We start from the raw sequence: 12714 nt of genomic DNA on the forward strand, positions 1-12714 counted from the left end.
GAGGAAAACCACGTGCAAGCTATACACAACAACTAAAGGCAAAAGCAAATGTCGTGTCTTACAGGGACCTAAAGAACCCGGTCGAAGTCCGCGAAAACTGGCGCATACTCCACCGACAAGAGCCATGCTCTTAAATTATGATGATGATGAGAGTTAGACCAAAATAACTCTGTAGCAATTTTGATTTGCATTTTTCTGTTGACTTGACACCCTAACTGTGAATGTCGTGTTTGTGATGTTCGGACTTCATACGAATATTTAGACAAACAAGGCGAATACGCTATGCGAACACGCAGCGAAGTGCCATTATTACGTAATAAGAATAATAATCGAAAAACGCGACAAGCGATCTTGATATGCAGAATGTAGAACTTAAGATTAGGATCTAATGTACCTACCCTAAAGTTAGAACATTTACATGATTTATGTTACATCTACGTAGTGTTCTAACTCCGAAGTTAGCTAACTAAACTAACTAATAACCTAATGAGCGTAAAATTTGCGAGTTGGCACCAGAGCGTCGTCTTTCTTGGCCAACGTGCTTGGCATGCTTGCAGTAAGTTCAAAACAAGACTTGACGACAGTCACTGGGAGTCAACTCTAATTTTCCAATTTGTTATGGTTTTTAACTACATACTACCAACTAGCCAACCAACCAGCCAACCAACCAGTCAACCAACCAACCAGTTACTATGAAAATGGTCTAACTCTAAGGGCCACTTGCACCATTCACTAACCCGAGGTTAACAAGTTAAACCTGGAGTGTCACCATGGTTACCAGTACAATTTGACACTAGCTGCCATTCCACTAACCCAAATCTGGAGTTAAAATGGATACCAGTACAATTTGACACCGGGTTAACGGTTTAACCGCTTAACCCCGGGTTAGTGGGATGGCGCAAATGGCCCTTAACGGTTTAACCGGTTAGTGGGATGGTGCCAGTGCATGGGCCTGAATGTGCTTAAATAATGCTAACCACATTAAGATTATCCTAGTTATTCGACATTGCCGTCGGATTCTATCAAAAGGGGCCCTAACAGTGAACAAACACACGCAGCAAACAACTATCTCTATCGAGTTACGGTAAACATTTATTTCCCTTGTGAGGCATTCGACTTATGAATGAAATGAAAATATTTATTTACTGGCAACAAAAAAAAAGTGAAAAGAGTGGCAGGCTTATAAAAACTTAATCGTGATTTGACATCGATTGGAGTTTACTGACAGTCCATCTTGCTTGTAAAGCTTGACCAGTAATATATGATCATTGCCTCTTGACAATAAAAAAATTTGACGCAAAAAAAATTACCCTCCCAAATGGACCAGCCAAAATGTCTGAAATTTTTCTTCGTGATTTCGGGGTTGGTCTCATAGTACAAGTTGCTCAGTATAATCCCAAAACTTCCTGGCAACGGGAATTCACTTATTTTTTAGCCAGCATATATATATAAGAGGACCTACAGTCACTATCTGTTCTTCGTCGAAACCTCATGATTGAGGATCGTGACCGCCATAAGTCGCTTTAACTTGCATTGCTCTCCAACCTGGCCGATCTCCTGCCTTCCGCATAGAGCCCTGGAACTTGACGCGTGTGATTGCCTCAATGGCATCAAACCAACGTGTCACTATAGACCTATAAAAAAACAATAACAAATCAAAAACTAATTGTTTTAATTTAGAAAGCCTCTCTTGGACTATAGTGATGGCGTTAGCATCAAAAGCAGGACACTGCGGGCCTGGCCGCGAGCCAATAAGGACATTTTGGGTACGGGCAATGCCCGGCTTATGTATAGGCAGGCGTGGCTCACTCCGCGATTTCGTCACTTTGCTACAGGTAGCTAAAAGTACATCCGTTCCACACCAATTTTGGTGGCTAGCCATAAGCCGCGCGTGACGCTATCGCCACCTAGCGGCCATATCTGTCCTGATCGTAACAGACGCGTTTTGTTAAGGCCCCTGTACACAATGGGCCAACGTCGGCCAGTCTGGGGGACGCATTTATGCGTTAGTTAGAGGGTGCAAGTGATATTGCAATCTCATTCTACCGCATGGCTGCGTCCCTTGGACTGGCCGGCGCTGGGTCATTGTGTACAGGGGCCTTTAGAGAGTGAGTCTTCTGTAGTATTATTTATTGTGTAGTATGGGATTTAGTTGAGTTTAATTATAAGCCACGTCGGCGACGACGAGACGAACTAGACTCCTTTGTAAAATAATGGCCGAAGATCGCTCAAAACCAGGAGCAATGAAAAAACGGGGGTAGGCCTGTGCCCAGCAGTGGGAAACAACAGGTTCTCAATAATAATAATTATAAGTTGTTTCAAAAGTTTCAAGACAACCACCAGCTGAAAGAGATACAAAGGTCCTTAAGCCCCCTCCACACACGTGCGCGAATGTGGAGCGGGCTTTAGAAATAGAACTTAGGGCCCGATTCGGATTTTGAAATAGACATCTATTAGATATCTTTTAGACATCACCAAGATACGATAACGATATGTTTAAGATCTAACCTGTCAAATTTGACATTTGGGCGATTCTGGAGATACTCTTGGACCATTTTCACAGGATATGACTTAGAGATCCAATTCACATCTAATAGATATCTTACTCTATCTAACGTAAAAGTGACATTGGTTGCCCGAATTGCGCTGCAAAAGAGAACTAGTTGATATCTAAACTATAACATATCTAGAATGGATCTAGTACGTGTTGTCTCTTGTGAATATCTTGAAGTTCGAATACGGCAGTTAGAGTTTATTCGGAAAGAGAAGAGTCGTAGAATGTATTGGGCCCAATATTAGGTATACATTCCACCGACTCTAACAGACTTCCGAACAGACTCTAACAATTGCCACCGAACCGTGAATTTCGCTATAATTCATCGCCCGAAGCCTCTCCAGTGTTGCCAGTAACCGTAAAACACGCTCGCATAATCGTTAACTTCCAATAACAACACTATTTGTATTCCGGCCATAGAGAACAGACAATTTTGACTATATATTTACTTTCAAATCATCGTACCTCTTTTGATATGTTTTGAGAAATGCGACCATATTTTAAATCAATAGAGTTGTTTCTGGTGTAAAGGTGTTGTGGTAATATGATGTGTTACTATCAGTAGGGTAGAATTGCCGTTTCTGCCTCAGAGTAGGTATTCAAGTCCCCCCGCGGGGGTGGGGGGGAGGGGGAGGTTCCCCGCGGGGGTGGGGGTGGGGGGAGGGGGAGGGGGACCTTGAGGGGCGTGACCTTGAGGGGAGGGGAGGGTGCCTAACGGGGTGAGGGGAGAGGGGAAGCGCCTCGGCGACACGTGAGCATTCAAGGTCAATGCCGCGGGTGGGGTGAGGGGTAGGGGGAGGGTGATGGAGCGAGAGGGGAAGCGAACAAAATATGTGTGACAAGGACAAACGATAATAGCGCTTTCGCTGTTACTCCTACTGAAAGATACATGAGACTATCCCGTTCAGTCATTTCCCCCCACGCCTCATGCCAGATGCAGTTATATCCTAGAATCATGCGCTGGGTACATGCATCGGCCCGCAGGGTGTGATGCGGGGTGTGGCGGGGAAAGGGGAGACTCGCGCGCCCAGGTGTGCTCGTCAAGGCCACGACACTTGCGCACGGGGAAATGAATCAAGGTCTATTAAAAAACCTATACATTTCTTGTTTTTTGATTGGGAATGGGGAATTGCGCAATAATGTGGGGAATGGTCAAAAAAAAGTTTAAAAGTGAATGAGTAACATTTTATTTACTCAATTACACATGTCAAAAATTTAAAAACAACAATGTTAAAAAAGTAAAATTATTAATAAAAACTAATCCACGTTAAAATAATAAATTCATTAACATTATTATTTATATCTTATCTGTGGAACTGTTTTGTTTACATTTCGTTGTTGTTTGATGTACATTGCTGCTTTTTGTTCGTTTACTAGGGATACCATACTTTAGTTTGCTTTACATTGCTTCTGACATATCCGGCTGAACAGACTATATCGATTCGCTTAAAGATATAGATGTCGCTCGTGGCGCCACGTCAGTGGACTCCGCTAGTTAGTTCCAAAAACATCCGCTATGAAATTGCAAAAAGGCCCATCATGTTTGTATTAAAATATGGAACATATATCAGCGTTTTCTTTAAACCACGTCAGTGGCAAACAAGCAGACGACCCCGCCTGGCAGTAAGCAGTCACCGTAGCCTATGAACGCCTGCGAATTCTATAGTTTACACGGATGCACTTTTATTTGCGGTTGGTTTTGTCGCTTGTGCTTATCAAATGTATGGAGTTTGTAGTTTACCAACCGTAAAGGGGTTTTTCTTTTATTATACCACATTGGTGGCAAATAAGCATACAGTCCGTCTGATGGTAAGTTGTTACCGTAGCCTTTGGACGCCTGCAACTCCAGGGTGGATACAAGCGCGCTGCCGACTGCCCAAAGATTCAATAACTTTGTTTTAAAATATGAGGCTTATATCGGCGTTTTTTTTAATACCACGTCAGTGGCAAACACGCAGACGACCCCACCTGACAGTAAGCAGTCACCGTAGTCCATGGACGCCTGCGAATTCTATTGTTACCACGGATGCATTTTTATTTGCGGTTGGTTTTGTCGCTTGTGCTTATCAAATGTATAGAGTTTGTAGTTTACCGACCGCAAAAAGATCCAGATTTTTTTTATATACTACGTCGGTGGCAAACAAGCATCCGGCTCACCTGATGGTAAGCAGCCACCGTAGCCTTTGGACGCTTGCAAGTTCAGACTTTTGAAACCTATACATCATCATCATCATCATCATCATCATCATCATTATAAAGGCCCTCAGGAAAACTTCGACCTCCCCCTGCTCATGTAGTATTTGGGTTTCTAGCATACTTATTTGCGGTTGGTTTTGTCCCTTTTGGTTATCAAATGTAGTTTGTAGTTTGCCGACTGCAAAAAAGGTCCAAATTTTTTTTATATAATACGTCGGTAGTGAGCAAGCAAACGGTCTCTCCTGACAGTAAGCAGTCAACGTAGCCTATGGAGGCCTGCAACTTTAGAGTTGTTACATGCGCGTTGCCGACTGCAAAAAGGTTCAATAAGTTTTTTTTCTTTTTTATATACCACGTCGGTGGCAAACAAGCACACGGCCCGTCTGGTAGTGAGCAGTCACCGTAGCCTATGGACGCCTGCAATTTCGAGATGTTACATGCTCGTTGCCGATCGTTGAGATGTAGACCGTGACGTTCGAAAACAAAAAGTCGGATGTGACTGTAAACTTCCTATTATGACATGACTATTTGCCATTCACCGTAGAATTTGACAGATAGAGAGAGTTTGATGTATTAAACGTTACCGTATTAAGAGTTAATAAGGTCTACTGTCCTTAAATTTTTGTAGGAAATTATAAGCAAATATCAGCCGTCATGAATTAAGTATTGTAACCTTAGTCAGATAATGAAGCTTATTTTAAAGATTATGAACTCTAAGTACTAGAAATAAAGTAGATTTTACTAATGCTGTAATTCTGTAATGCGACATGGTCATGAAACTCGTGCGACTCGTATACTTTCAATCTTTTCAATCGGAATGGTCAGAGGTCAGAAAGTCCGTGAGGGACGGAGCATACGCAAAGTGACGAAATTGAAAACACGTTTTAATATACCTGACAACATATCAAGCATAACCTACGTAACTTGGTCGGGTTATTTGTTACCTAACATAAACCATACTAAATTCACTGTGGGGAATTTAAAAAAAATGTGAGAATGTGACAAGGACAAACAATAATAACGCTTTCTCTGCTACTCCTACTGAAAGATTACATAAGACTATCTCGTTTGGTCATTTCCCCCTCCCCCTCCCCCCACCAGTTCCAATTATAATATCATAAATGAGATCACAATACCTGCAACCTGTAACTGACGCATACGCTTTCTAAAATTAATTAAAAAATCAGAAAATAACAATGGAGTACGTCATTGAACTCGTTGCGAGGCTGTGGTTTAGTAACAAGGGGTTAGGGTACAATTATAAATGTGGAGATAGCGACGAAACAAATATTGCATTCATCTCATCAATCGAGGCGCTGGCACCTGACGTGGACATTTACAAGTGGGAGGCGGCCCGGATCGATCTCAAGAAGCTGATCAAAGAACTACTGGAGGAGAGGAGCATCCTTCAGTTACACTCTGGATACCATGCGGAGGGGCTTTTGCTGGAGGTGCTAAGAAAACACAACATTAGATCATTCCTCTCCGTGCCTCTTAAACAGAAAACTTTAATCTGGAAAGACGCGGGGGTGTGGTTCGTAGAGGTGACCAACCCGAAAATCATCAAGAGAACTTATGTGTTTTTTGACTTTGAATAAGTGTACGTCTGTGTATGTCTGAAATAAAAAAATGTCTAAAAGTGAATGACTATTTATTCATTTACCAATCATTTAGGTATTTTATAATGTCCCAATGCGAGTACAAAAAAATTGCAAAAGCTGGTTTTCATAATTTGTTGTTAAGGGGGCTCCTTTGCGCTAATGACATTCGATCTGAATCCCTTAGTTTTCTAATGTTTTTGAAGTGAAAACTTCTTTAGCGGTGCTGGGCACTTTCTGAGGGGCGGAAAAAAATTATAAACTCGAGACAGCGATCACGTGATCGTAACATTTAGTTGGCCACTCTATTAGATGGCAATTAAATCAATAAAGAAAAACTCGATGACATTACATGAAAAAGGTTCTAATCTTGTACGGGTTGAAATACGAGGATCTCACAGTTACATTCAAACTTTATATCACTCAAATATAATTCGATAAAGCTACATCTTGATGAAATCGCTAATAAAAGTGAACTCTAGTAATGGTGAATAAAACTCAAAATATCATGATCAAATATATTTAGATGCGAGATCTGCAAGGTAACTTTACAATTTCTATTCGAATTTTAAACAATTAACTCTACAAATTTGAATTTCTAATTTTAAACAAGCTCACTGACCAGCAATTTCGGACTAAAGTGTTTCAATAGAAAGGAGGATGGGTCAATTATACATAGTGCCGCAGACATTTTGGCCTAGTCATTGAATTTTCACTTCTGTCGGCACTCCCGGAGTGCAATCCGTTGTTTTTTTGTAGCTATAATAGCAACGACTTTTAGCAATATAGTATGCCATATTTACTTCAAAGTCTTGTCTTCGAGATATTCGACATCAAGTTGAACAATTTTAGGCCAACGACCTGGTTTTCTGGCCATAGCTTTTGTGTTAATTATTTTAAAATTTACATCTATGATCAGTTTTTAGAGACGTCAAAGACAAACCCAAATATGCAGATTTCGTACATGTAAGATCCTTCACAGCAATCCAGTTACGAGAAAAGTGTTATTTTAGACAATGTTTAAAAAAATAAGTATTCATTAGTTTCAACATCCGGTAGACAAGAATGGAGATTAAAGATTGAAGAATCGGTAGCCATTTGTCTTATAATTCTATCTGAAGTGTAAATGTAGAAGTAACCGCGGGCAACTGCCAGGCCCTGCGCGTGCGGCTGCGGAGCGCGGCAGAGCGGGGGAGGGGAGACGCGCCGCATCACGCGACATCGACCTTGAATGTGCACGTGTGCCTTGCCCGGCGGAGCAGTGACGTCATGCGCAGGTGTCAGGTGTCGGGTGGCACCAAGATGGCGGAGCATTCCAAACCCACAACTGGCGGCGGGCGTAGGGGGGAGGGGAGACTCGCCGGCCAGGTGCGCCATCAAGGTCGATGTCGCGTGATGTGGGGCGGCCCCCCGGTCATCGCAACATCAAAACGTCGTAAGTGACGTGAAATTCATGGCGCTTACGTCGTTACAGAAGCGGGGTGTGAATCTCGTGACCTAAACATGTAAGCGCCGGGGAATTCACGGCGCTTACGGCGTTTCAGTCGACTGAGAGTGACGCAATATTGCGCAATGTTGTGCAATTTGCACGTGTTTCTTTCGACTGCGAGTGACTCAATATTGCGTCATCGGGTAAGTATTCTCTGGAAGTTTCTATTGTGAAATAAAAGAAGATGGGTTTAGTTTAGTTATTTTTTATTTTTCATCAAAATTTAACCGATTCAATGCGCTTAAGCAATGTCAATGCGAAAACAAATCCGTTTAAAATTACAAGGAGGGATTTCATATCATCGCTAAGTAGGCGAAAGTGTGTCTGTCTGTCTGTCTGTTACCTCTTCACGCTTAAGCCGCTGAACCGATTTAGTTGAAATTTGGTACAGAGATAGTTCGAGTCCTGGGGAAAATCAGGGAAATCATTCCTGAAGAGAGTGCAAAGGCGGGTGGAATTGAAAGAGTTAATGAATTGCCTAATAATTGAAGTAAGCAATGAGCATATTGAATGATTGCTATTAGCATTATCCAGGCGCTATACCTACTTTAGCTGCTGTCACTAATTTCACGCAGACGAAGTCGCGGGCAAAAGCTAGTATTTCAATATTTTCGCTAGGATTTTTTGATTGTCTAGTACAAAAATCAACTTTACTTAAATGTAATAAGGTTGGCATCTGTTGCGGGGTAGCAGAACTTCTGTGATTGTAGCTCAACTATGCAACGCTAGATGGGCTACTCGTATCTTCAAAAATAAAAATCGTAGATGCAATTTTGACATAATTTCCTTTACTGTAAAGTTCAAATTATTGTAATGGGCTAGGGCTCATAGGATAATCTCTTTCGAAATAAGAAAATATGGTCAATCATCCTTTAGATAGCGTTGCGTTTGTAGTAGTGTGCATGTTGACGACATAGGTTTCCAGGCCGCAGAGAAGCATTATATATTTGTTAATGCCTGGAAGATTGAGGCCTGTCTGCCCATGCTGATGCTAGCTCTGAGCTTATTGCATTGCCTTTCTTGGAACTCTTCAACGTACTTTCGATCATTGGTTCATTTGTCTTAGAGTTTGGTAAAATGACATTCGGTGTATATGTTCAGTGGGCATGCTAAGGGTTATTTTTGCAAAAACCCAGGCGTTGAGTTTGGTTAATGCTTGAGAGCGCCATGTGCATTTGGCCTGTTTAGTGTCCATATTATACAGACGCACTGCTTGCCACCATTTGAATATTGTCTTTAGAGCTCTTTGCATTAGGTTGAATATCGTGTGGAGGTAGGGGCCTTTGATAAAAGAAAAGAAGAAGTTTTGAGTAGAAACGATGTTAGACTAATAATGGACTGACGGATTTAGGCTGTTAGTACTCCTTTCGCCCTGCTTTTGCTATGAAGTTTACCTTGACCCGAGTCCAATTATCTGGCACGATTCGCCACGTGAAACTTGCACGGAATATAAGGGTCAGATGCAGATTGCTGTAAACGCGCTGCCGATTTAAATCAAAAAGTTTGGTCTAAAGGTGTTTGTTGCTATATTCCAGTCGATAATTCGTACCCTGTGGATTCGAGGATTCCTATGGACGCAAAGCTGTATATTACTGGTTGAGTACGAACCGGGGAAGTGGGTGTGTCTGAGCAAGTTCCTCTTCCGTGTTCACAAATGTGCCATCTGGTATTTAAGGAGACCGAGATAGTTGGTTGGTGTCTTGGAGAGTATTATGTAAGTTCATGCTCCTTTATGAGTTTGGGCAGTATCAGGAGGCATCCCGTACGATTGCCCTGTCTAGACGGAACCTTCTCCATTACCTTATTTTTGCCTCCCAGATTTGTTTATTATAACTATTCAGTCAATGCTCTATGATACCCGTAGTACCATACCCATTCTGTTAAAAATTAAAACAGACCAATTTCAAAACTTGTTCTGGTGTGATCTGTTCTGTTCTATCTTGTTCTGTTCTAGCCTGTTCTAACCTGTTCTGTTGTAACTGTTCTACTGTGAACTGTTTTGTTGTGATCTGTTCTGTTCTAACCTGATCTGTTATGATCTGTTCTGTTGTGACCTGTTCTGTTGTGACTTGTTCTGTTGCCGCGCGCACCCGAGTTGCATACATTGCCATTGTTAGTAGCTCGGTACTACTTACAGAGCTAGCGGGTCTTATTTGAAATGTTCTTTGTCTTATGGGTAGTTGTGTTAAAGTCTGTGACAGCCATACTGTGTTCTTATGCGGTGCTACATTAACGCAAACATCAAAGGCGTCGGTTCACTGTTACTTTTTATACTGTGGTTCCGTCTAGACAGGGCAATCGTACGGGATGCCTCCTGATACTGCCCAAACTCATAAAGGAGCATGAACTTACATAATACTCTCCAAGACACCAACCAACTATCTCGGTCTCCTTAAATACCAGATGGCACATTTGTGAACACGGAAGAGGAACTTGCTCAGACACACCCACTTCCCCGGTTCGTACTCAACCAGTAATATACAGCTTTGCGTCCATAGGAATCCTCGAATCCACAGGGTACGAATTATCGACTGGAATATAGCAACAAACACCTTTAGACCAAACTTTTTGATTTAAATCGGCAGCGCGTTTACAGCAATCTGCATCTGACCCTTATATTCCGTGCAAGTTTCACGTGGCGAATCGTGCCAGATAATTGGACTCGGGTCAAGGTAAACTTCATAGCAAAAGCAGGGCGAAAGGAGTACTAACAGCCTAAATCCGTCAGTCCATTATTAGTCTAACATCGTTTCTACTCAAAACTTCTTCTTTTCTTTTATCAAAGGCCCCTACCTCCACACGATATTCAACCTAATGCAAAGAGCTCTAAAGACAATATTCAAATGGTGGCAAGCAGTGCGTCTGTATAATATGGACACTAAACAGGCCAAATGCACATGGCGCTCTCAAGCATTAACCAAACTCAACGCCTGGGTTTTTGCAAAAATAACCCTTAGCATGCCCACTGAACATATACACCGAATGTCATTTTACCAAACTCTAAGACAAATGAACCAATGATCGAAAGTACGTTGAAGAGTTCCAAGAAAGGCAATGCAATAAGCTCAGAGCTAGCATCAGCATGGGCAGACAGGCCTCAATCTTCCAGGCATTAACAAATATATAATGCTTCTCTGCGGCCTGGAAACCTATGTCGTCAACATGCACACTACTACAAACGCAACGCTATCTAAAGGATGATTGACCATATTTTCTTATTTCGAAAGAGATTATCCTATGAGCCCTAGCCCATTACAATAATTTGAACTTTACAGTAAAGGAAATTATGTCAAAATTGCATCTACGATTTTTATTTTTGAAGATACGAGTAGCCCATCTAGCGTTGCATAGTTGAGCTACAATCACAGAAGTTCTGCTACCCCGCAACAGATGCCAACCTTATTACATTTAAGTAAAGTTGATTTTTGTACTAGACAATCAAAAAATCCTAGCGAAAATATTGAAATACTAGCTTTTGCCCGCGACTTCGTCTGCGTGAAATTAGTGACAGCAGCTAAAGTAGGTATAGCGCCTGGATAATGCTAATAGCAATCATTCAATATGCTCATTGCTTACTTCAATTATTAGGCAATTCATTAACTCTTTCAATTCCACCCGCCTTTGCACTCTCTTCAGGAATGATTTCCCTGATTTTCCCCAGGACTCGAACTATCTCTATACCAAATTTCAACTAAATCGGTTCAGCGGCTTAAGCGTGAAGAGGTAACAGACAGACAGACAGACACACTTTCGCCTACTTAGCGATGATATGAAATCCCTCCTTGTAATTTTAAACGGATTTGTTTTCGCATTGACATTGCTTAAGCGCATTGAATCGGTTAAATTTTGATGAAAAATAAAAAATAACTAAACTAAACCCATCTTCTTTTATTTCACAATAGAAACTTCCAGAGAATACTTACCCGATGACGCAATATTGAGTCACTCGCAGTCGAAAGAAACGCCGTAAGCGCCGTGAATTCCCCGGCGCTTACATGTTTAGGTCACGAGATTCACACCCCGCTTCTGTAACGACGTAAGCGCCATGAATTTCACGTCACTTACGACGTTTTGATGTTGCGATGACCGGGGGGCCGCCCCACATCACGCGACATCGGCCTTGATGGCGCACCTGGCCGGCGAGTCTCCCCTCCTCCCTACGCCCGCCGCCAGTTGTGGGTTTGGAAATGCTCCGCCATCTTGGTGCCACCCGACACCTGACACCTGCGCATGACGTCACTGCTCCGCCGGGGCAAGGCACACGTGCACATTCAAGGTCGATGTCGCGTGATGCGGCGCGTCTCCCCTCCCCCGCTCTGCCGCGCTCCGCAGCCGCACGCGCAGGGCCTGGCAGTTGCCCGCGGTTACTTCTACATTTACACTTCAGATAGAATTATAAGACAAATGGCTACCGATTCTTCAATCTTTAATCTCCATTCTTGTCTACCGGATGTTGAAACTAATGAATACTTATTTTTTATTATTTTTTTAAACATTGTCTAAAATAACACTTTTCTCGTAACTGGATTGCTGTGAAGGATCTTACATGTACGAAATCTGCATATTTGGGTTTGTCTTTGACGTCTCTAAAAACTGATCATAGATGTAAATTTTAAAATAATTAACACAAAAGCTATGGCCAGAAAACCAGGTCGTTGGCCTAAAATTGTTCAACTTGATGTCGAATATCTCGAAGACAAGACTTTGAAGTAAATATGGCATACTATATTGCTAAAAGTCGTTGCTATTATAGCTACAAAAAAACAACGGATTGCACTCCGGGAGTGCCGACAGAAGTGAAAATTCAATGACTAGGCCAAAATGTCTGCGGCACTATGTATAATTGACCCATCCTCCTTTCTATTGAAACACTTTAG

This window comes from Cydia fagiglandana, chromosome 12, assembly GCF_963556715.1.
Source record: "Cydia fagiglandana chromosome 12, ilCydFagi1.1, whole genome shotgun sequence".
NCBI lineage: Eukaryota > Metazoa > Arthropoda > Insecta > Lepidoptera > Tortricidae > Cydia > Cydia fagiglandana.